This window comes from Taudactylus pleione, unplaced genomic scaffold (assembly GCF_031769625.1).
Source record: "Taudactylus pleione unplaced genomic scaffold, aTauple2 ptg000085l, whole genome shotgun sequence".
NCBI lineage: Eukaryota > Metazoa > Chordata > Amphibia > Anura > Myobatrachidae > Taudactylus > Taudactylus pleione.
The window spans coordinates 9504598-9527957 of record NW_028284487.1 but is presented as its reverse complement, the minus strand read 5'-3'; the positions used below and the strand labels follow the sequence as shown (position 1 = coordinate 9527957).

The 23360-nt window shown below is 35.8% G+C and overlaps 19 non-coding genes across 19 annotated transcripts; all 19 read left to right on the top strand.

Moving 5' to 3' along the window:
• Window positions 1–935: 935 nt before the first annotated feature.
• Window positions 936–1007, top strand: TRNAQ-UUG (transfer RNA glutamine (anticodon UUG)). The gene has a single exon. It is a non-coding gene; the product is annotated as a tRNA-Gln (tRNA).
• An 818-nt stretch (window positions 1008–1825) lies between these two features.
• TRNAQ-UUG (transfer RNA glutamine (anticodon UUG)) lies at window positions 1826–1897 on the top strand. The gene has a single exon. It is a non-coding gene; the product is annotated as a tRNA-Gln (tRNA).
• Window positions 1898–3608: 1711 nt separating this feature from the next.
• Window positions 3609–3680, top strand: TRNAQ-UUG (transfer RNA glutamine (anticodon UUG)). The gene has a single exon. It is a non-coding gene; the product is annotated as a tRNA-Gln (tRNA).
• Window positions 3681–5391: 1711 nt separating this feature from the next.
• On the top strand, window positions 5392–5463 carry TRNAQ-UUG (transfer RNA glutamine (anticodon UUG)). Its single transcript has one exon. It is a non-coding gene; the product is annotated as a tRNA-Gln (tRNA).
• Window positions 5464–6281: 818 nt separating this feature from the next.
• TRNAQ-UUG (transfer RNA glutamine (anticodon UUG)) lies at window positions 6282–6353 on the top strand. The gene has a single exon. It is a non-coding gene; the product is annotated as a tRNA-Gln (tRNA).
• Window positions 6354–8064: 1711 nt separating this feature from the next.
• On the top strand, window positions 8065–8136 carry TRNAQ-UUG (transfer RNA glutamine (anticodon UUG)). The gene has a single exon. It is a non-coding gene; the product is annotated as a tRNA-Gln (tRNA).
• A 1711-nt stretch (window positions 8137–9847) lies between these two features.
• TRNAQ-UUG (transfer RNA glutamine (anticodon UUG)) lies at window positions 9848–9919 on the top strand. The gene has a single exon. It is a non-coding gene; the product is annotated as a tRNA-Gln (tRNA).
• An 818-nt stretch (window positions 9920–10737) lies between these two features.
• On the top strand, window positions 10738–10809 carry TRNAQ-UUG (transfer RNA glutamine (anticodon UUG)). Its single transcript has one exon. It is a non-coding gene; the product is annotated as a tRNA-Gln (tRNA).
• An 818-nt stretch (window positions 10810–11627) lies between these two features.
• On the top strand, window positions 11628–11699 carry TRNAQ-UUG (transfer RNA glutamine (anticodon UUG)). The gene has a single exon. It is a non-coding gene; the product is annotated as a tRNA-Gln (tRNA).
• An 818-nt stretch (window positions 11700–12517) lies between these two features.
• TRNAQ-UUG (transfer RNA glutamine (anticodon UUG)) lies at window positions 12518–12589 on the top strand. Its single transcript has one exon. It is a non-coding gene; the product is annotated as a tRNA-Gln (tRNA).
• A 1711-nt stretch (window positions 12590–14300) lies between these two features.
• TRNAQ-UUG (transfer RNA glutamine (anticodon UUG)) lies at window positions 14301–14372 on the top strand. The gene has a single exon. It is a non-coding gene; the product is annotated as a tRNA-Gln (tRNA).
• An 818-nt stretch (window positions 14373–15190) lies between these two features.
• On the top strand, window positions 15191–15262 carry TRNAQ-UUG (transfer RNA glutamine (anticodon UUG)). Its single transcript has one exon. It is a non-coding gene; the product is annotated as a tRNA-Gln (tRNA).
• An 818-nt stretch (window positions 15263–16080) lies between these two features.
• Window positions 16081–16152, top strand: TRNAQ-UUG (transfer RNA glutamine (anticodon UUG)). Its single transcript has one exon. It is a non-coding gene; the product is annotated as a tRNA-Gln (tRNA).
• Window positions 16153–17862: 1710 nt separating this feature from the next.
• TRNAQ-UUG (transfer RNA glutamine (anticodon UUG)) lies at window positions 17863–17934 on the top strand. The gene has a single exon. It is a non-coding gene; the product is annotated as a tRNA-Gln (tRNA).
• Window positions 17935–18754: 820 nt separating this feature from the next.
• TRNAQ-UUG (transfer RNA glutamine (anticodon UUG)) lies at window positions 18755–18826 on the top strand. Its single transcript has one exon. It is a non-coding gene; the product is annotated as a tRNA-Gln (tRNA).
• Window positions 18827–19644: 818 nt separating this feature from the next.
• Window positions 19645–19716, top strand: TRNAQ-UUG (transfer RNA glutamine (anticodon UUG)). Its single transcript has one exon. It is a non-coding gene; the product is annotated as a tRNA-Gln (tRNA).
• Window positions 19717–20533: 817 nt separating this feature from the next.
• On the top strand, window positions 20534–20605 carry TRNAQ-UUG (transfer RNA glutamine (anticodon UUG)). Its single transcript has one exon. It is a non-coding gene; the product is annotated as a tRNA-Gln (tRNA).
• A 1711-nt stretch (window positions 20606–22316) lies between these two features.
• TRNAQ-UUG (transfer RNA glutamine (anticodon UUG)) lies at window positions 22317–22388 on the top strand. The gene has a single exon. It is a non-coding gene; the product is annotated as a tRNA-Gln (tRNA).
• Window positions 22389–23208: 820 nt separating this feature from the next.
• On the top strand, window positions 23209–23280 carry TRNAQ-UUG (transfer RNA glutamine (anticodon UUG)). Its single transcript has one exon. It is a non-coding gene; the product is annotated as a tRNA-Gln (tRNA).
• The last annotated feature ends 80 nt before the right edge of the window (window positions 23281–23360 follow it).

Genomic DNA, 23360 nt, shown 5'->3' with positions numbered 1-23360 from the left:
TCAAAGATCAGCTATATTGAGTAGAGGAAGATTCTATTATAAAGGGTTCTATGGTGTAATGGTGAGCACTCTGGACTTTGAATCCAGTGATCTGAGTTCAAATCTTGGTGTGACCTAACTTTGTTCATTTTCCTTAAAGTTTAATTTTCAAAGTTTTAGGATAGCTTATCTATATTGAAACATTCTATAATCCCATCAACTTCAGTGGTTTCTTTACTCCAAACTAATTTTGAAACTGTTTCAAATCAGTTTTCAACTGGAGAGATGTTTGTCAAACATTTGGAAATAATAAAATTTGCAAAAAGAATGCAGTAATCCATTACTTGTGCTATGGTTTTTAGATATTCTGGTGTTAAGAAGTTACTTCTTCAGTGTGCACTAATTAGAGTAAAGGTCTGGTCTTCTTCACTTCTTAAGACCTAGTTCCCAGTAGATTCAATCACCAAAAAAAGTCCTGATTGATTAAGTTGCCTTTGCATTTCTTAGATTTGCCATATTGCAATATTTGAGAAAAAGTTTTCTCTGTATGCCATATAGAGAAATGCTGCATCAGCCAAAGGATGACATTTTTGTTTATTCCTAACATGGATTTAAAAATTCTCTGTTTTGTATGTGTCTATGATGTTCTCTAGCAAGTTTCAAGGGCTGCTAACTCTAGCCAATGCCATGTGTTGATCCCAGTCTTCATGCACTTTGTTGCTGGATAAAATCCTTTCTTGGCATTTCTTGTAGGACAACAAGAAAAAGCACATGGCCTATATGGGGATCAAACCCGTGACCTTGGCATTATTAGCTCCACGCTCTAACCAACTGAGTGAACCAGCCATACATAAAAGCATCAGCAAACACAAAAATGCCAAATGTACCTAAAATAGGAGAACATTCAGTATTTCAAAGATCAGCTATATTGAGTAGAGGAAGATTCTATTATAAAGGGTTCTATGGTGTAATGGTGAGCACTCTGGACTTTGAATCCAGTGATCCGAGTTCAAATCTCGGTGGGACCTAACTTTGTTCATTTTCCTTAAAGTTTAATTTTCAAAGTTTTAGGATAGCTTATCTATATTGAAACTTTCTATAAATCCCATCAACTGCAGTGGTTTCTTTACTCCAAACTAATTTTGAAACTGTTTCAAATCAGTTTTCAACTGGAGAGGTTTGTCAAACATTTGGAAATAAGAAAATTTGCAATAGGAATGCAGTAATCCATCACTTGCGCTATGGTTTTTAGATATTCTGGTTTTTAGAATTTACTTCTTCAGTGTGCACTAATTAGAGTAAAGGTCTGGTCTTCTTCTCTTCTTAAAACCTAGTCCCCAGTAGATTCAATCACCAAAAAAGGTCCTGATTGATTAAGTTGCCTTTGCATTTCTTAGATTTGCCATATTGCTATATTTGAGAAAAAGTGTTCTCTGTATGCCATATAGAGAAATGCTGCATCAGCCAAAGGATGACATTTTTGTTTATTCCTAACATGGATTTAAAAATTCTCTGTTTTGTATGTGTCTATGATGTTCTCTAGCAAGTTTCAAGGGCTGCTAACTCTAGCCAATGCCATGTGTTGATCCCAGTCTTCATGCACTTTGTTGCTGGATAAAATCCTTTCTTGGCATTTCTTGTAGGACAACAAGAAAAAGCACATGGCCTATATGGGGATCAAACCCGTGACCTTGGCATTATTAGCTCCACGCTCTAACCAACTGAGTGAACCAGCCATACATAAAAGCATCAGCAAACACAAAAATGCCAAATGTACCTAAAATAGGAGAACATTCAGTATTTCAAAGATCAGCTATATTGAGTAGAGGAAGATTCTATTATAAAGGGTTCTATGGTGTAATGGTGAGCACTCTGGACTTTGAATCCAGTGATCTGAGTTCAAATCTCGGTGGGACCTAACTTTGTTCATTTTCCTTAAAGTTTAATTTCCAAAGTTTTAGGATAGCTTATCTATATTGAAACTTTCTATAAATCCCATCAACTGCAGTGGTTTCTTTACTCCAAACTAATTTTGAAACTGTTTCAAATCAGTTTTCAACTGGAGAGATGTTTGTCAAACATTTGGAAATAAGAAAAGTTGCAATGAGAATGCAGTAATCCATCACTTGTGCTATGGTTTTTAGATATTCTGGTTTTTAGAATTTACTTCTTCAGTGTGCACTAATTAGAGTAAAGGTCTGGTCTTCTTCTCTTCTTAAAACCTAGTCCCCAGTAGATTCAATCACCAGAAAAGGTCCTGATTGATTAAGTTGCCTTTGCATTTCTTAGATTTGCCATATTGCTATATTTGAGAAAAAGTTTTCTCTGTATGCCATATAGAGAAATGCTGCATCAGCCAAAGGATGACATTTTTGTTTATTCCTAACATGGATTTAAAAATTCTCTGTTTTGTATATGTCTATGATGTTCTCTAGCAAGTTTAAAGGGCTGCTAACTCTAGCCAATGCCATGTGTTGATCCCAGTCTTCATGCACTTTGTTGCTGGATAAAATCCTTTCTTGGCATTTCTTGTAGGACAACAAGAAAAAGCACATGGCCTATATGGGGATCAAACCCGTGACCTTGGCATTATTAGCTCCACGGTCTAACCAACTGAGTGAACCAGCCATACATAAAAGCATCAGCAAACACAAAAATGCCAAATGTACCTAAAACAGGAGAACATTCAGTATTTCAAAGATCAGCTATATTGAGTAGAGGAAGAGTCTATAATAAAGGGTTCTATGGTGTAATGGTGAGCACTCTGGACTTTGAATCCAGTGATCTGAGTTCAAATCTTGTTGTGACCTAACTTTGTTCATTTTCCTTAAAGTTTAATTTTCAAAGTTTTAGGATAGCTTATCTATATTGAAACATTCTATAATCCCATCAACTTCAGTGGTTTCTTTACTCCAAACTAATTTTGAAACTGTTTCAAATCAGTTTTCAACTGGAGAGATGTTTGTCAAACATTTGGAAATAATAAAATTTGCAAAAAGAATGCAGTAATCCATTACTTGTGCTATGGTTTTTAGATATTCTGGTTTTTAGAAGTTACTTCTTCAGTGTGCACTAATTAGAGTAAAGGTCTGGTCTTCTTCACTTCTTAAGACCTAGTCCCCAGTAGATTCAATCACCAAAAAAAGTCCTGATTGATTAAGTTGCCTTTGCATTTCTTAGATTTGCCATATTGCAATATTTGAGAAAAAGTGTTCTCTGTATGCCATATAGAGAAATGCTGCATCAGCCAAAGGATGACATTTTTGTTTATTCCTAACATGGATTTAAAAATTCTCTGTTTTGTATGTGTCTATGATGTTCTCTAGCAAGTTTCAAGGGCTGCTAACTCTAGCCAATGCCATGTGTTGATCCCAGTCTTCATGCACTTTGTTGCTGGATAAAATCCTTTCTTGGCATTTCTTGTAGGACAACAAGAAAAAGCACATGGCCTATATGGGGATCAAACCCGTGACCTTGGCATTATTAGCTCCACGCTCTAACCAACTGAGTGAACCAGCCATACATAAAAGCATCAGCAAACACAAAAATGCCAAATGTACCTAAAATAGGAGAACATTCAGTATTTCAAAGATCAGCTATATTGAGTAGAGGAAGATTCTATTATAAAGGGTTCTATGGTGTAATGGTGAGCACTCTGGACTTTGAATCCAGTGATCTGAGTTCAAATCTCGGTGGGACCTAACTTTGTTCATTTTCCTTAAAGTTTAATTTTCAAAGTTTTAGGATAGCTTATCTATATTGAAACTTTCTATAAATCCCATCAACTGCAGTGGTTTCTTTACTCCAAACTAATTTTGAAACTGTTTCAAATCAGTTTTCAACTGGAGAGATGTTTGTCAAACATTTGGAAATAAGAAAAGTTGCAATGAGAATGCAGTAATCCATCACTTGTGCTATGGTTTTTAGATATTCTGGTTTTTAGAATTTACTTCTTCAGTGTGCACTAATTAGAGTAAAGGTCTGGTCTTCTTCTCTTCTTAAAACCTAGTCCCCAGTAGATTCAATCACCAGAAAAGGTCCTGATTGATTAAGTTGCCTTTGCATTTCTTAGATTTGCCATATTGCTATATTTGAGAAAAAGTTTTCTCTGTATGCCATATAGAGAAATGCTGCATCAGCCAAAGGATGACATTTTTGTTTATTCCTAACATGGATTTAAAAATTCTCTGTTTTGTATGTGTCTATGATGTTCTCTAGCAAGTTTCAAGGGCTGCTAACTCTAGCCAATGCCATGTGTTGATCCCAGTCTTCATGCACTTTGTTGCTGGATAAAATCCTTTCTTGGCATTTCTTGTAGGACAACAAGAAAAAGCACATGGCCTATATGGGGATCAAACCCGTGACCTTGGCATTATTAGCTCCACGGTCTAACCAACTGAGTGAACCAGCCATACATAAAAGCATCAGCAAACACAAAAATGCCAAATGTACCTAAAACAGGAGAACATTCAGTATTTCAAAGATCAGCTATATTGAGTAGAGGAAGAGTCTATAATAAAGGGTTCTATGGTGTAATGGTGAGCACTCTGGACTTTGAATCCAGTGATCTGAGTTCAAATCTTGGTGTGACCTAACTTTGTTCATTTTCCTTAAAGTTTAATTTTCAAAGTTTTAGGATAGCTTATCTATATTGAAACATTCTATAATCCCATCAACTTCAGTGGTTTCTTTACTCCAAACTAATTTTGAAACTGTTTCAAATCAGTTTTCAACTGGAGAGATGTTTGTCAAACATTTGGAAATAATAAAATTTGCAAAAAGAATGCAGTAATCCATTACTTGTGCTATGGTTTTTAGATATTCTGGTGTTAAGAAGTTACTTCTTCAGTGTGCACTAATTAGAGTAAAGGTCTGGTCTTCTTCACTTCTTAAGACCTAGTCCCCAGTAGATTCAATCACCAAAAAAAGTCCTGATTGATTAAGTTGCCTTTGCATTTCTTAGATTTGCCATATTGCAATATTTGAGAAAAAGTTTTCTCTGTATGCCATATAGAGAAATGCTGCATCAGCCAGAGGATGACATTTTTGTTTATTCCTAACATGGATTTAAAAATTCTCTGTTTTGTATGTGTCTATGATGTTCTCTAGCAAGTTTCAAGGGCTGCTAACTCTAGCCAATGCCATGTGTTGATCCCAGTCTTCATGCACTTTGTTGCTGGATAAAATCCTTTCTTGGCATTTCTTGTAGGACAACAAGAAAAAGCACATGGCCTATATGGGGATCAAACCCGTGACCTTGGCATTATTAGCTCCACGCTCTAACCAACTGAGTGAACCAGCCATACATAAAAGCATCAGCAAACACAAAAATGCCAAATGTACCTAAAATAGGAGAACATTCAGTATTTCAAAGATCAGCTATATTGAGTAGAGGAAGATTCTATTATAAAGGGTTCTATGGTGTAATGGTGAGCACTCTGGACTTTGAATCCAGTGATCCGAGTTCAAATCTCGGTGGGACCTAACTTTGTTCATTTTCCTTAAAGTTTAATTTTCAAAGTTTTAGGATAGCTTATCTATATTGAAACTTTTTATAAATCCCATCAACTGCAGTGGTTTCTTTACTCCAAACTAATTTTGAAACTGTTTCAAATCAGTTTTCAACTGGAGAGGTTTGTCAAACATTTGGAAATAAGAAAATTTGCAATAGGAATGCAGTAATCCATCACTTGCGCTATGGTTTTTAGATATTCTGGTTTTTAGAATTTACTTCTTCAGTGTGCACTAATTAGAGTAAAGGTCTGGTCTTCTTCTCTTCTTAAAACCTAGTCCCCAGTAGATTCAATCACCAAAAAAGGTCCTGATTGATTAAGTTGCCTTTGCATTTCTTAGATTTGCCATATTGCTATATTTGAGAAAAAGTGTTCTCTGTATGCCATATAGAGAAATGCTGCATCAGCCAAAGGATGACATTTTTGTTTATTCCTAACATGGATTTAAAAATTCTCTGTTTTGTATGTGTCTATGATGTTCTCTAGCAAGTTTCAAGGGCTGCTAACTCTAGCCAATGCCATGTGTTGATCCCAGTCTTCATGCACTTTGTTGCTGGATAAAATCCTTTCTTGGCATTTCTTGTAGGACAACAAGAAAAAGCACATGGCCTATATGGGGATCAAACCCGTGACCTTGGCATTATTAGCTCCACGCTCTAACCAACTGAGTGAACCAGCCATACATAAAAGCATCAGCAAACACAAAAATGCCAAATGTACCTAAAATAGGAGAACATTCAGTATTTCAAAGATCAGCTATATTGAGTAGAGGAAGATTCTATTATAAAGGGTTCTATGGTGTAATGGTGAGCACTCTGGACTTTGAATCCAGTGATCTGAGTTCAAATCTCGGTGGGACCTAACTTTGTTCATTTTCCTTAAAGTTTAATTTTCAAAGTTTTAGGATAGCTTATCTATATTGAAACTTTCTATAAATCCCATCAACTGCAGTGGTTTCTTTACTCCAAACTAATTTTGAAACTGTTTCAAATCAGTTTTCAACTGGAGAGATGTTTGTCAAACATTTGGAAATAAGAAAAGTTGCAATGAGAATGCAGTAATCCATCACTTGTGCTATGGTTTTTAGATATTCTGGTTTTTAGAATTTACTTCTTCAGTGTGCACTAATTAGAGTAAAGGTCTGGTCTTCTTCTCTTCTTAAAACCTAGTCCCCAGTAGATTCAATCACCAGAAAAGGTCCTGATTGATTAAGTTGCCTTTGCATTTCTTAGATTTGCCATATTGCTATATTTGAGAAAAAGTTTTCTCTGTATGCCATATAGAGAAATGCTGCATCAGCCAAAGGATGACATTTTTGTTTATTCCTAACATGGATTTAAAAATTCTCTGTTTTGTATGTGTCTATGATGTTCTCTAGCAAGTTTCAAGGGCTGCTAACTCTAGCCAATGCCATGTGTTGATCCCAGTCTTCATGCACTTTGTTGCTGGATAAAATCCTTTCTTGGCATTTCTTGTAGGACAACAAGAAAAAGCACATGGCCTATATGGGGATCAAACCCGTGACCTTGGCATTATTAGCTCCACGGTCTAACCAACTGAGTGAACCAGCCATACATAAAAGCATCAGCAAACACAAAAATGCCAAATGTACCTAAAACAGGAGAACATTCAGTATTTCAAAGATCAGCTATATTGAGTAGAGGAAGAGTCTATAATAAAGGGTTCTATGGTGTAATGGTGAGCACTCTGGACTTTGAATCCAGTGATCTGAGTTCAAATCTTGGTGTGACCTAACTTTGTTCATTTTCCTTAAAGTTTAATTTTCAAAGTTTTAGGATAGCTTATCTATATTGAAACATTCTATAATCCCATCAACTTCAGTGGTTTCTTTACTCCAAACTAATTTTGAAACTGTTTCAAATCAGTTTTCAACTGGAGAGATGTTTGTCAAACATTTGGAAATAATAAAATTTGCAAAAAGAATGCAGTAATCCATTACTTGTGCTATGGTTTTTAGATATTCTGGTTTTTAGAAGTTACTTCTTCAGTGTGCACTAATTAGAGTAAAGGTCTGGTCTTCTTCACTTCTTAAGACCTAGTCCCCAGTAGATTCAATCACCAAAAAAAGTCCTGATTGATTAAGTTGCCTTTGCATTTCTTAGATTTGCCATATTGCAATATTTGAGAAAAAGTTTTCTCTGTATGCCATATAGAGAAATGCTGCATCAGCCAAAGGATGACATTTTTGTTTATTCCTAACATGGATTTAAAAATTCTATGTTTTGTATGTGTCTATGATGTTCTCTAGCAAGTTTCAAGGGCTGCTAACTCTAGCCAATGCCATGTGTTGATCCCAGTCTTCATGCACTTTGTTGCTGGATAAAATCCTTTCTTGGCATTTCTTGTAGGACAACAAGAAAAAGCACATGGCCTATATGGGGATCAAACCCGTGACCTTGGCATTATTAGCTCCACGCTCTAACCAACTGAGTGAACCAGCCATACATAAAAGCATCAGCAAACACAAAAATGCCAAATGTACCTAAAATAGGAGAACATTCAGTATTTCAAAGATCAGCTATATTGAGTAGAGGAAGATTCTATTATAAAGGGTTCTATGGTGTAATGGTGAGCACTCTGGACTTTGAATCCAGTGATCTGAGTTCAAATCTCGGTGGGACCTAACTTTGTTCATTTTCCTTAAAGTTTAATTTTCAAAGTTTTAGGATAGCTTATCTATATTGAAACTTTCTATAAATCCCATCAACTGCAGTGGTTTCTTTACTCCAAACTAATTTTGAAACTGTTTCAAATCAGTTTTCAACTGGAGAGATGTTTGTCAAACATTTGGAAATAAGAAAAGTTGCAATGAGAATGCAGTAATCCATCACTTGTGCTATGGTTTTTAGATATTCTGGTTTTTAGAATTTACTTCTTCAGTGTGCACTAATTAGAGTAAAGGTCTGGTCTTCTTCTCTTCTTAAAACCTAGTCCCCAGTAGATTCAATCACCAGAAAAGGTCCTGATTGATTAAGTTGCCTTTGCATTTCTTAGATTTGCCATATTGCTATATTTGAGAAAAAGTTTTCTCTGTATGCCATATAGAGAAATGCTGCATCAGCCAAAGGATGACATTTTTGTTTATTCCTAACATGGATTTAAATATTCTCTGTTTTGTATGTGTCTATGATGTTCTCTAGCAAGTTTCAAGGGCTGCTAACTCTAGCCAATGCCATGTGTTGATCCCAGTCTTCATGCACTTTGTTGCTGGATAAAATCCTTTCTTGGCATTTCTTGTAGGACAACAAGAAAAAGCACATGGCCTATATGGGGATCAAACCCGTGACCTTGGCATTATTAGCTCCACGGTCTAACCAACTGAGTGAACCAGCCATACATAAAAGCATCAGCAAACACAAAAATGCCAAATGTACCTAAAACAGGAGAACATTCAGTATTTCAAAGATCAGCTATATTGAGGAGAGGAAGAGTCTATAATAAAGGGTTCTATGGTGTAATGGTGAGCACTCTGGACTTTGAATCCAGTGATCTGAGTTCAAATCTTGGTGTGACCTAACTTTGTTCATTTTCCTTAAAGTTTAATTTTCAAAGTTTTAGGATAGCTTATCTATATTGAAACATTCTATAATCCCATCAACTTCAGTGGTTTCTTTACTCCAAACTAATTTTGAAACTGTTTCAAATCAGTTTTCAACTGGAGAGATGTTTGTCAAACATTTGGAAATAATAAAATTTGCAAAAAGAATGCAGTAATCCATTACTTGTGCTATGGTTTTTAGATATTCTGGTTTTTAGAAGTTACTTCTTCAGTGTGCACTAATTAGAGTAAAGGTCTGGTCTTCTTCACTTCTTAAGACCTAGTCCCCAGTAGATTCAATCACCAAAAAAAGTCCTGATTGATTAAGTTGCCTTTGCATTTCTTAGATTTGCCATATTGCAATATTTGAGAAAAAGTTTTCTCTGTATGCCATATAGAGAAATGCTGCATCAGCCAAAGGATGACATTTTTGTTTATTCCTAACATGGATTTAAAAATTCTCTGTTTTGTATGTGTCTATGATGTTCTCTAGCAAGTTTCAAGGGCTGCTAACTCTAGCCAATGCCATGTGTTGATCCCAGTCTTCATGCACTTTGATGCTGGATAAAATCCTTTCTTGGCATTTCTTGTAGGACAACAAGAAAAAGCACATGGCCTATATGGGGATCAAACCCGTGACCTTGGCATTATTAGCTCCACGCTCTAACCAACTGAGTGAACCAGCCATACATAAAAGCATCAGCAAACACAAGAATGCCAAATGTACCTAAAATAGGAGAACATTCAGTATTTCAAAGATCAGCTATATTGAGCAGAGGAAGATTCTATTATAAAGGGTTCTATGGTGTAATGGTGAGCACTCTGGACTTTGAATCCAGTGATCCGAGTTCAAATCTCGGTGGGACCTAACTTTGTTCATTTTCCTTAAAGTTTAATTTTCAAAGTTTTAGGATAGCTTATCTTTATTGAAACTTTCTATAAATCCCATCAACTGCAGTGGTTTCTTTACTCCAAACTAATTTTGAAACTGTTTCAAATCAGTTTTCAACTATGGATGATTGTCAAACATTTGGAAATAAGAAAATTTGCAATAAGAATGCAGTAATCCATCACTTGTGCTATGGTTTTTAGATATTCTGGTTTTTAGAATTTACTTCTTCAGTGTGCACTAATTAGAGTAAAGGTCTGGTCTTCTTCTCTTCTTAAAACCTAGTCCCCAGTAGATTCAATCACCAAAAAAGGTCCTGATTGATTAAGTTGCCTTTGCATTTCTTAGATTTGCCATATTGCTATATTTGAGAAAAAGTTTTCTCTGTATGCCATATAGAGAAATGCTGCATCAGCCAAAGGATGACATTTTTGCTTATTCCTAACATGGATTTAAAAATTCTCTGTTTTGTATGTGTCTATGATGTTCTCTAGCAAGTTTCAAGGGCTGCTAACTCTAGCCAATGCCATGTGTTGATCCCAGTCTTCATGCACTTTGTTGCTGGATAAAATCCTTTCTTGGCATTTCTTGTAGGACAACAAGAAAAAGCACATGGCCTATATGGGGATCAAACCCGTGACCTTGGCATTATTAGCTCCACGCTCTAACCAACTGAGTGAACCAGCCATACATAATAGCATCAGCAAACACAAAAATGCCAAATGTACCTAAAATAGGAGAACATTCAGTATTTCAAAGATCAGCTATATTGAGTAGAGGAAGGTTCTATTATAAAGGGTTCTATGGTGTAATGGTGAGCACTCTGGACTTTGAATCCAGTGATCCGAGTTCAAATCTCGGTGGGACCTAACTTTGTTCATTTTCCTTAAAGTTTAATTTTCAAAGTTTTAGGATAGCTTATCTATATTGAAACTTTCAATAAATCCCATCAACTGCAGTGGTTTCTTTACTCCAAACTAATTTTGAAACTGTTTCAAATCAGTTTTCAACTGGAGAGGTTTGTCAAACATTTGGAAATAAGAAAATTTGCAATAAGAATGCAGTAATCCATCACTTGTGCTATGGTTTTTAGATATTCTGGTTTTTAGAATTTACTTCTTCAGTGTGCACTAATTAGAGTAAAGGTCTGGTCTTCTTCTCTTCTTAAAACCTAGTCCCCAGTAGATTCAATCACCAAAAAAGGTCCTGATTGATTAAGTTGCCTTTGCATTTCTTAGATTTGCCATATTGCTATATTTGAGAAAAAGTTTTCTCTGTATGCCATATAGAGAAATGCTGCATCAGCCAAAGGATGACATTTTTGTTTATTCCTAACATGGATTTAAAAATTCTCTGTTTTGTATGTGTCTATGATGTTCTCTAGCAAGTTTCAAGGGCTGCTAACTCTAGCCAATGCCATGTGTTGATCCCAGTCTTCATGCACTTTGATGCTGGATAAAATCCTTTCTTGGCATTTCTTGTAGGACAACAAGAAAAAGCACATGGCCTATATGGGGATCAAACCCGTGACCTTGGCATTATTAGCTCCACGCTCTAACCAACTGAGTGAACCAGCCATACATAAAAGCATCAGCAAACACAAAAATGCCAAATGTACCTAAAATAGGAGAACATTCAGTATTTCAAAGATCAGCTATATTGAGTAGAGGAAGATTCTATTATAAAGGGTTCTATGGTGTAATGGTGAGCACTCTGGACTTTGAATCCAGTGATCCGAGTTAAAATTTCGGTGGGACCTAACTTTGTTCATTTTCCTTAAAGTTTAATTTTCAAAGTTTTAGGATAGCTTATCTATATTGAAACTTTCTATAAATCCCATCAACTGCAGTGGTTTCTTTACTCCAAACTAATTTTGAAACTGTTTCAAATCAGTTTCAACTGGAGAGATGTTTGTCAAACATTTGGAAATAAGAAAATTTGCAATAAGAATGCAGTAATCCATCGCTTGTGCTATGGTTTTTAGATATTCTGGTTTTTAGAATTTACTTCTTCAGTGTGCACTAATTAGAGTAAAGGTCTGGTCTTCTTCTCTTCTTAAAACCTAGTCCCCAGTAGATTCAATCACCAAAAAAGGTCCTGATTGATTAAGTTGCCTTTGCATTTCTTAGATTTGCCATATTGCTATATTTGAGAAAAAGTTTTCCCTGTATGCCATATAGAGAAATGCTGCATCAGCCAAAGGATGACATTTTTGCTTATTCCTAACATGGATTTAAAAATTCTCTGTTTTGTATGTGTCTATGATGTTCTCTAGCAAGTTTCAAGGGCTGCTAACTCTAGCCAATGCCATGTGTTGATCCCAGTCTTCATGCACTTTTTTGCTGGATAAAATCCTTTCTTGGCATTTCTTGTAGGACAGCAAGAAAAGCACATGGCCTATATGGGGATCAAACCCGTGACTTTGGCATTATTAGCTCCACGCTCTAACCAACTGAGTGAACCAGCCATACATAAAAGCATCAGCAAACACAAAAATGCCAAATGTACCTAAAATAGGAGAACATTCAGTATTTCAAAGATCAGCTATATTGAGTAGAGGAAGATTCTATTATAAAGGGTTCTATGGTGTAATGGTGAGCACTCTGGACTTTGAATCCAGTGATCTGAGTTCAAATTTCGGTGGGACCTAACTTTGTTCATTTTCCTTAAAGTTTAATTTTCAAAGTTTTAGGATAGCTTATCTATATTGAAACTTTCTATAAATCCCATCAACTGCAGTGGTTTCTTTACTCCAAACTAATTTTGAAACTGTTTCAAATCAGTTTTCAACTGGAGAGATGTTTGTCAAACATTTGGAAATAAGAAAAGTTGCAATGAGAATGCAGTAATCCATCACTTGTGCTATGGTTTTTAGATATTCTGGTTTTTAGAATTTACTTCTTCAGTGTGCACTAATTAGAGTAAAGGTCTGGTCTTCTTCTCTTCTTAAAACCTAGTCCCCAGTAGATTCAATCACCAGAAAAGGTCCTGATTGATTAAGTTGCCTTTGCATTTCTTAGATTTGCCATATTGCTATATTTGAGAAAAAGTTTTCTCTGTATGCCATATAGAGAAATGCTGCATCAGCCAAAGGATGACATTTTTGTTTATTCCTAACATGGATTTAAAAATTCTCTGTTTTGTATGTGTCTATGATGTTCTCTAGCAAGTTTCAAGGGCTGCTAACTCTAGCCAATGCCATGTGTTGATCCCAGTCTTCATGCACTTTGTTGCTGGATAAAATCCTTTCTTGGCATTTCTTGTAGGACAACAAGAAAAAGCACATGGCCTATATGGGGATCAAACCCGTGACCTTGGCATTATTAGCTCCACGGTCTAACCAACTGAGTGAACCAGCCATACATAAAAGCATCAGCAAACACAAAAATGCCAAATGTACCTAAAACAGGAGAACATTCAGTATTTCAAAGATCAGCTATATTGAGTAGAGGAAGAGTCTATAATAAAGGGTTCTATGGTGTAATGGTGAGCACTCTGGACTTTGAATCCAGTGATCTGAGTTCAAATCTTGGTGTGACCTAACTTTGTTCATTTTCCTTAAAGTTTAATTTTCAAAGTTTTAGGATAGCTTATCTATATTGAAACATTCTATAATCCCATCAACTTCAGTGGTTTCTTTACTCCAAACTAATTTTGAAACTGTTTCAAATCAGTTTTCAACTGGAGAGATGTTTGTCAAACATTTGGAAATAATAAAATTTGCAAAAAGAATGCAGTAATCCATTACTTGTGCTATGGTTTTTAGATATTCTGGTTTTTAGAAGTTACTTCTTCAGTGTGCACTAATTAGAGTAAAGGTCTGGTCTTCTTCACTTCTTAAGACCTAGTCCCCAGTAGATTCAATCACCAAAAAAAGTCCTGATTGATTAAGTTGCCTTTGCATTTCTTAGATTTGCCATATTGCAATATTTGAGAAAAAGTTTTCTCTGTATGCCATATAGAGAAATGCTGCATCAGCCAAAGGATGACATTTTTGTTTATTCCTAACATGGATTTAAAAATTCTCTGTTTTGTATGTGTCTATGATGTTCTCTAGCAAGTTTCAAGGGCTGCTAACTCTAGCCAATGCCATGTGTTGATCCCAGTCTTCATGCACTTTGATGCTGGATAAAATCCTTTCTTGGCATTTCTTGTAGGACAACAAGAAAAAGCACATGGCCTATATGGGGATCAAACCCGTGACCTTGGCATTATTAGCTCCACGCTCTAACCAACTGAGTGAACCAGCCATACATAAAAGCATCAGCAAACACAAGAATGCCAAATGTACCTAAAATAGGAGAACATTCAGTATTTCAAAGATCAGCTATATTGAGCAGAGGAAGATTCTATTATAAAGGGTTCTATGGTGTAATGGTGAGCACTCTGGACTTTGAATCCAGTGATCCGAGTTCAAATCTCGGTGGGACCTAACTTTGTTCATTTTCCTTAAAGTTTAATTTTCAAAGTTTTAGGATAGCTTATCTTTATTGAAACTTTCTATAAATCCCATCAACTGCAGTGGTTTCTTTACTCCAAACTAATTTTGAAACTGTTTCAAATCAGTTTTCAACTATGGATGATTGTCAAACATTTGGAAATAAGAAAATTTGCAATAAGAATGCAGTAATCCATCACTTGTGCTATGGTTTTTAGATATTCTGGTTTTTAGAATTTACTTCTTCAGTGTGCACTAATTAGAGTAAAGGTCTGGTCTTCTTCTCTTCTTAAAACCTAGTCCCCAGTAGATTCAATCACCAAAAAAGGTCCTGATTGATTAAGTTGCCTTTGCATTTCTTAGATTTGCCATATTGCTATATTTGAGAAAAAGTTTTCTCTGTATGCCATATAGAGAAATGCTGCATCAGCCAAAGGATGACATTTTTGCTTATTCCTAACATGGATTTAAAAATTCTCTGTTTTGTATGTGTCTATGATGTTCTCTAGCAAGTTTCAAGGGCTGCTAACTCTAGCCAATGCCATGTGTTGATCCCAGTCTTCATGCACTTTGTTGCTGGATAAAATCCTTTCTTGGCATTTCTTGTAGGACAACAAGAAAAAGCACATGGCCTATATGGGGATCAAACCCGTGACCTTGGCATTATTAGCTCCACGCTCTAACCAACTGAGTGAACCAGCCATACATAATAGCATCAGCAAACACAAAAATGCAAAATGTACCTAAAATAGGAGAACATTCAGTATTTCAAAGATCAGCTATATTGAGTAGAGGAAGGTTCTATTATAAAGGGTTCTATGGTGTAATGGTGAGCACTCTGGGCTTTGAATCCAGTGATCCGAGTTCAAATCTCGGTGGGACCTAACTTTGTTCATTTTCCTTAAAGTTTAATTTTCAAAGTTTTAGGATAGCTTATCTATATTGAAACTTTCAATAAATCCCATCAACTGCAGTGGTTTCTTTACTCCAAACTAATTTTGAAACTGTTTCAAATCAGTTTTCAACTGGAGAGGTTTGTCAAACATTTGGAAATAAGAAAATTTGCAATAAGAATGCAGTAATCCATCACTTGTGCTATGGTTTTTAGATATTCTGGTTTTTAGAATTTACTTCTTCAGTGTGCACTAATTAGAGTAAAGGTCTGGTCTTCTTCTCTTCTTAAAACCTAGTCCCCAGTAGATTCAATCACCAAAAAAGGTCCTGATTGATTAAGTTGCCTTTGCATTTCTTAGATTTGCCATATTGCTATATTTGAGAAAAAGTTTTCTCTGTATGCCATATAGAGAAATGCTGCATCAGCCAAAGGATGACATTTTTGTTTATTCCTAACATGGATTTAAAAATTCTCTGTTTTGTATGTGTCTATGATGTTCTCTAGCAAGTTTCAAGGGCTGCTAACTCTAGCCAATGCCATGTGTTGATCCCAGTCTTCATGCACTTTGATGCTGGATAAAATCCTTTCTTGGCATTTCTTGTAGGACAACAAGAAAAAGCACATGGCCTATATGGGGATCAAACCCGTGACCTTGGCATTATTAGCTCCACGCTCTAACCAACTGAGTGAACCAGCCATACATAAAAGCATCAGCAAACACAAAAATGCCAAATGTACCTAAAATAGGAGAACATTCAGTATTTCAAAGATCAGCTATATTGAGTAGAGGAAGATTCTATTATAAAGGGTTCTATGGTGTAATGGTGAGCACTCTGGACTTTGAATCCAGTGATCCGAGTTAAAATTTCGGTGGGACCTAACTTTGTTCATTTTCCTTAAAGTTTAATTTTCAAAGTTTTAGGATAGCTTATCTATATTGAAACTTTCTATAAATCCCATCAACTGCAGTGGTTTCTTTACTCCAAACTAATTTTGAAACTGTTTCAAATCAGTTTCAACTGGAGAGATGTTTGTCAAACATTTGGAAATAAGAAAATTTGCAATAAGAATGCAGTAATCCATCGCTTGTGCTATGGTTTTTAGATATTCTGGTTTTTAGAATTTACTTCTTCAGTGTGCACTAATTAGAGTAAAGGTCTGGTCTTCTTCTCTTCTTAAAACCTAGTCCCCAGTAGATTCAATCACCAAAAAAGGTCCTGATTGATTAAGTTGCCTTTGCATTTCTTAGATTTGCCATATTGCTATATTTGAGAAAAAGTTTTCCCTGTATGCCATATAGAGAAATGCTGCATCAGCCAAAGGATGACATTTTTGCTTATTCCTAACATGGATTTAAAAATTCTCTGTTTTGTATGTGTCTATGATGTTCTCTAGCAAGTTTCAAGGGCTGCTAACTCTAGCCAATGCCATGTGTTGATCCCAGTCTTCATGCACTTTTTTGCTGGATAAAATCCTTTCTAGGCATTTCTTGTAGGACAGCAAGAAAAGCACATGGCCTATATGGGGATCAAACCCGTGACTTTGGCATTATTAGCTCCACGCTCTAACCAACTGAGTGAACCAGCCATACATAAAAGCATCAGCAAACACAAAAATGCCAAATGTACCTAAAACAGGAGAACATTCAGTATTTCAAAGATCAGCTATATTGAGTAGAGGAAGAGTCTATAATAAAGGGTTCTATGGTGTAATAGTGAGCACTCTGGACTTTGAATCCAGTGATCAGAGTTCAAATCTCGGTGTGACCTAACTTTGTTCATTTTCCTTAAAGTTTAATTTTCAAAGTTTTAGGATAGCTTATCTATATTGAAACTTTCTATAAATCCCATCAACTTCAGTGGTTTCTTTACTCCAAACTAATTTTGAAACTGTTTCAAATCAGTTTTCAACTGGAGAGATGTTTGTCAAACATTTGGAAATATGAAAATTTGCAATAAGAATGCAGTAATCCATCACTTGTGCTATGGTTTTTAGATATTCTTGTTTTTAGAAGTTAATTCTTCAGTGTGCACTAATTAGAGTAAAGGTCTGGTCTTCTTCTCTTCTTAAAACCTAGTCCCCAGTCGATTCAAAGACCAAAAAAAGTCCTGATTGATTAAGTTGCCTTTGCATTTCTTAGATGTGCCATATTGCAATATTTGAGAAAAAGTTTTCTCTGTATGCCATATAGAGAAATGCTGCATCAGCCAAAGGATGACATTTTTGTTTATTCCTAACATGGATTTAAAAATTCTCTGTTTTCTATGTGTCTATGATGTTCTCTAGCAAGTTTCAAGGGCTGCTAACTCTAGCCAATGCCATGTGTTGATCCCAGTCTTCATGCACTTTGTTGCTGGATAAAATCCTTTCTTGGCATTTCTTGTAGGACAACAAGAAAAACCACATGGCCTATATGGGGATCAAACCCGTGACCTTGGCATTATTAGCTCCACGCTCTAACCAACTGAGTGAACCAGCCATACATAAAAGCATCAGCAAACACAAAAATGCCAAATGTACCTAAAATAGGAGAACATTCAGTATTTCAAAGATCAGCTATATTGAGTAGAGGAAGATTCTATTATAAAAGGTTCTATGGTGTAATGGTGAGCACTCTGGACTTTGAATCCAGTGATCCGAGTTCAAATCTCGGTGGGACCTAACTCTGTTCATTTTCCTTAAAGTTTAATTTTCAAAGTTTTAGGATAGCTTATCTTTATTGAAACTTTCTATAAATCCCATCAACTGCAGTGGTTTCTTTACTCCAAACTAATTTTGAAACTGTTTCAAATCAGTTTTCAACTAGAGAGATGTTTGTCAAACATTTGGAAATAAGAAAATTTGCAATAAGAATGCAGTAATCCATCGCTTGTGCTATGGTTTTTAGATATTCTGGTTTTTAGAATTTACTTCTTCAGTGTGCACTAATTAGAGTAAAGGTCTGGTCTTCTTCTCTTCTTAAAACCTAGTCCCCAGTAGATTCAATCACCAAAAAAGGTCCTGATTGATTAAGTTGCCTTTGCATTTCTTAGATTTGCCATATTGCTATATTTGAGAAAAAGTTTTCTCTGTATGCCATATAGAGAAATGCTGCATCAGCCAAAGGATGACATTTTTGCTTATTCCTAACATGGATTTAAAAATTCTCTGTTTTGTATGTGTCTATGATGTTCTCTAGCAAGTTTCAAGGGCTGCTAACTCTAGCCAATGCCATGTGTTGATCCCAGTCTTCATGCACTTTGTTGCTGGATAAAATCCTTTCTTGGCATTTCTTGTAGGACAACAAGAAAAAGCACATGGCCTATATGGGGATCAAACCCGTGACCTTGGCATTATTAGCTCCACGCTCTAACCAACTGAGTGAACCAGCCATACAAAATAGCATCAGCAAACACAAAAATGCCAAATGTACCTAAAATAGGAGAACATTCAGTATTTCAAAGATCAGCTATATTGAGTAGAGGAAGGTTCTATTATAAAGGGTTCTATGGTGTAATGGTGAGCACTCTGGACTTTGAATCCAGTGATCCGAGTTCAAATCTCGGTAGGACCTAACTTTGTTCATTTTCCTTAAAGTTTAATTTTCAAAGTTTTAGGATAGCTTATCTATATTGAAACTTTCTATAAATCCCATCAACTGCAGTGGTTTCTTTACTCCAAACTAATTTTGAAACTGTTTCAAATCAGTTTTCAACTGGAGAGGTTTGTCAAACATTTGGAAATAAGAAAATTTGCAATAAGAATGCAGTAATCCATCACTTGTGCTATGGTTTTTAGATATTCTGGTTTTTAGAATTTACTTCTTCAGTGTGCACTAATTAGAGTAAAGGTCTGGTCTTCTTCTCTTCTTAAAACCTAGTCCCCAGTAGATTCAATCACCAAAAAAGGTCCTGATTGATTAAGTTGCCTTTGCATTTCTTAGATTTGCCATATTGCTATATTTGAGAAAAAGTTTTCTCTGTATGCCATATAGAGAAATGCTGCATCAGCCATAGGATGACATTTTTGTTTATTCCTAACATGGATTTAAAAATTCTCTGTTTTGTATGTGTCTATGATGTTCTCTAGCAAGTTTCAAGGGCTGCTAACTCTAGCCAATGCCATGTGTTGATCCCAGTCTTCATGCACTTTGATGCTGGATAAAATCCTTTCTTGGCATTTCTTGTAGGACAACAAGAAAAAGCACATGGCCTATATGGGGATCAAACCCGTGACCTTGGCATTATTAATTCCACGCTCTAACCAACTGAGTGAACCAGCCATACATAAAAGCATCAGCAAACACAAAAATGCCAAATGTACCTAAAATAGGAGAACATTCAGTATTTCAAAGATCAGCTATATTGAGTAGAGGAAGATTCTATTATAAAGGGTTCTATGGTGTAATGGTGAGCACTCTGGACTTTGAATCCAGTGATCCGAGTTAAAATTTCGGTGGGACCTGACTTTGTTCATTTTCCTTTAAGTTTAATTTTCAAAGTTTTAGGATAGCTTATCTATATTGAAACTTTCTATAAATCCCATCAACTGCAGTGGTTTCTTTACTCCAAACTAATTTTGAAACTGTTTCAAATCAGTTTCAACTGGAGAGATGTTTGTTGAACATTTGGAAATAAGAAAATTTGCAATAAGAATGCAGTAATCCATCGCTTGTGCTATGGTTTTTAGATATTCTGGTTTTTAGAATTTACTTCTTCAGTGTGCACTAATTAGAGTAAAGGTCTGGTCTTCTTCTCTTCTTAAAACCTAGTCCCCAGTAGATTCAATCACCAAAAAAGGTCCTGATTGATTAAGTTGCCTTTGCATTTCTTAGATTTGCCATATTGCTATATTTGAGAAAAAGTTTTCTCTGTATGCCATATAGAGAAATGCTGCATCAGCCAAAGGATGACAATTTGGTTATTCCTAACATGGATTTAAAAATTCTCTGTTTTGTATGTGTCTATGATGTTCTCTAGCAAGTTTCAAGGGCTGCTAACTCTAGCCAATGCCATGTGTTGATCCCAGTCTTCATGCACTTTTTTGCTGGATAAAATCCTTTCTTGGCATTTCTTGTAGGACAGCAAGAAAAGCACATGGCCTATATGGGGATCAAACCCGTGACTTTGGCATTATTAGCTCCACGCTCTAACCAACTGAGTGAACCAGCCATACATAAAAGCATCAGCAAACACAAAAATGCCAAATGTACCTAAAACAGGAGAACATTCAGTATTTCAAAGATCAGCTATATTGAATAGAGGAAGAGTCAATAATAAAGGGTTCTATGGTGTAATGGTGAGCACTCTGGACTTTGAATCCAGTGATCCGAGTTCAAATCTCGGTGGGACCTAACTTTGTTCATTTTCCTTAAAGTTTAATTTTCAAAGTTTTAGGATAGCTTATCTATATTGAAACTTTCTATAAATCCCATCAACTTCAGTGGTTTCTTTACTCCAAACTAATTTTGAAACTGTTTCAAATCAGTTTTCAACTGGAGAGAGGTTTGTCAAACATTTGGAAATAAGAAAATTTGCAATAAGAATGCAGTAATCCATCACTTGTGCTATGGTTTTTAGATATTCTTGTTTTTAGAAGTTACTTCTTCAGTGTGCACTAATTAGAGTAAAGGTCTGGTCTTCTTCTCTTCTTAAAACCTAGTCCCCAGTCGATTCAAAGACCAAAAAAAGTCCTGATTGATTAAGTTGCCTTTGCATTTCTTAGATGTGCCATATTGCAATATTTGAGAAAAAGTTTTCTCTGTATGCCATATAGAGAAATGCTGCATCAGCCAAAGGATGACATTTTTGTTTATTCCTAACATGGATTTAAAAATTCTCTGTTTTGTATGTGTCTATGATGTTCTCTAGCAAGTTTCAAGGGCTGCTAACTCTAGCCAATGCCATGTGTTGATCCCAGTCTTCATGCACTTTGTTGCTGGATAAAATCCTTTCTTGGCATTTCTTGTAGGACAACAAGAAAAACCACATGGCAAATATGGGGATCAAACCTGTGACCTTGGCATTATTAGCTCCACGCTCTAACCAACTGAGTGAACCAGCCATACATAAAAGCATCAGCAAACACAAAAATGCCAAATGTACCTAAAACAGGAGAACATTCAGTATTTCAAAGATCAGCTATATTGAGTAGAGGAAGAGACTACAATAAAGGGTTCTATGGTGTAATGGTGAGCACTCTGGACTTTGAATCCAGTGAGCTGAGTTCAAATCTTTGTGTGACCTAACTTTGTTCATTTTCCTTAAAGTTTAATTTTCAAAGATTTAGGATAGCTTATCTATATTTAAACATTCTATAATCCCATCAACTTCAGTGGTTTATTTACTCCAAACTAATTTTGAAACTGTTTCAAATCAGTTTTCAATTGGAGAGATGTTTGTCAAACATTTGGAAATAAGAAAAGTTGCAAAAAGAATGCAGTAATCCATCACTTGTGCTATGGTTTTTAGATATTCTGGTTTTTAGAAGTTACTTCTTCAGTGTGCACTAATTAGAGTAAAGGTCTGGTCTTCTTCTCATCTTAAAACCTAGTCCCCAGTCGATTCAAAGACCAAAAAAAGTCCTGATTGATTAAGTTGCCTTTGCATTTCTTAGATGTGCCATATTGCAATATTTGAGAAAAAGTTTTCTCTGTATGCCATATAGAGAAATGCTGCATCAGCCAAAGGATGACATTTTTGTTTATTCCTAACATGGATTTAAAAATTCTCTGTTTTGTATGTGTCTATGATGTTCTCTAGCAAGTTTCAAGGGCTGCTAACTCTAGCCAATGCCATGTGTTGATCCCAGTCTTCATGCACTTTGTTGCTGGATAAAATCCTTTCTTGGCATTTCTTGTAGGACAACAAGAAAAACCACATGGCCTATATGGGGATCAAACCCGTGACCTTGGCATTATTAGCTCCACGCTCTAACCAACTGAGTGAACCAGCCATACATAAAAGCATCAGCAAACACAAAAATGCCAAATGTACCTAAAATAGGAGAACATTCAGTATTTCAAAGATCAGCTATATTGAGTAGAGGAAGATTCTATTATAAAAGGTTCTATGGTGTAATGGTGAGCACTCTGGACTTTGAATCCAGTTATCCGAGTTCAAATCTCGGTGGGACCTAACTCTGTTCATTTTCCTTAAAGTTTAATTTTCAAAGTTTTAGGATAGCTTATCTTTATTGAAACTTTCTATAAATCCCATCAACTGCAGTGGTTTCTTTACTCCAAACTAATTTTGAAACTGTTTCAAATCAGTTTTCAACTAGAGAAATGTTTGTCAAACATTTGGAAATAAGAAAATTTGCAATAAGAATGCAGTAATCCATCGCTTGTGCTATGGTTTTTAGATATTCTGGTTTTTAGAATTTACTTCTTCAGTGTGCACTAATTAGAGTAAAGGTCTGGTCTTCTTCTCTTCTTAAAACCTAGTCCCCAGTAGATTCAATCACCAAAAAAGGTCCTGATTGATTAAGTTGCCTTTGCATTTCTTAGATTTGCCATATTGCTATATTTGAGAAAAAGTTTTCTCTGTATGCCATATAGAGAAATGCTGCATCAGCCAAAGGATGACATTTTTGCTTATTCCTAACATGGATTTAAAAATTCTCTGTTTTGTATGTGTCTATGATGTTCTCTAGCAAGTTTCAAGGGCTGCTAACTCTAGCCAATGCCATGTGTTGATCCCAGTCTTCATGCACTTTGTTGCTGGATAAAATCCTTTCTTGGCATTTCTTGTAGGACAACAAGAAAAAGCACATGGCCTATATGGGGATCAAACCCGTGACCTTGGCATTATTAGCTCCACGCTCTAACCAACTGAGTGAACCCGCCATACATAATAGCATCAGCAAACACAAAAATGCCAAATGTACCTAAAATAGGAGAACATTCAGTATTTCAAAGATCAGCTATATTGAGTAGAGGAAGGTTCTATTATAAAGGGTTCTATGGTGTAATGGTGAGCACTCTGGACTTTGAATCCAGTGATCCGAGTTCAAATCTCGGTGGGACCTAACTTTGTTCATTTTCCTTAAAGTTTAATTTTCAAAGTTTTAGGATAGCTTATCTATATTGAAACTTTCTATAAATCCCA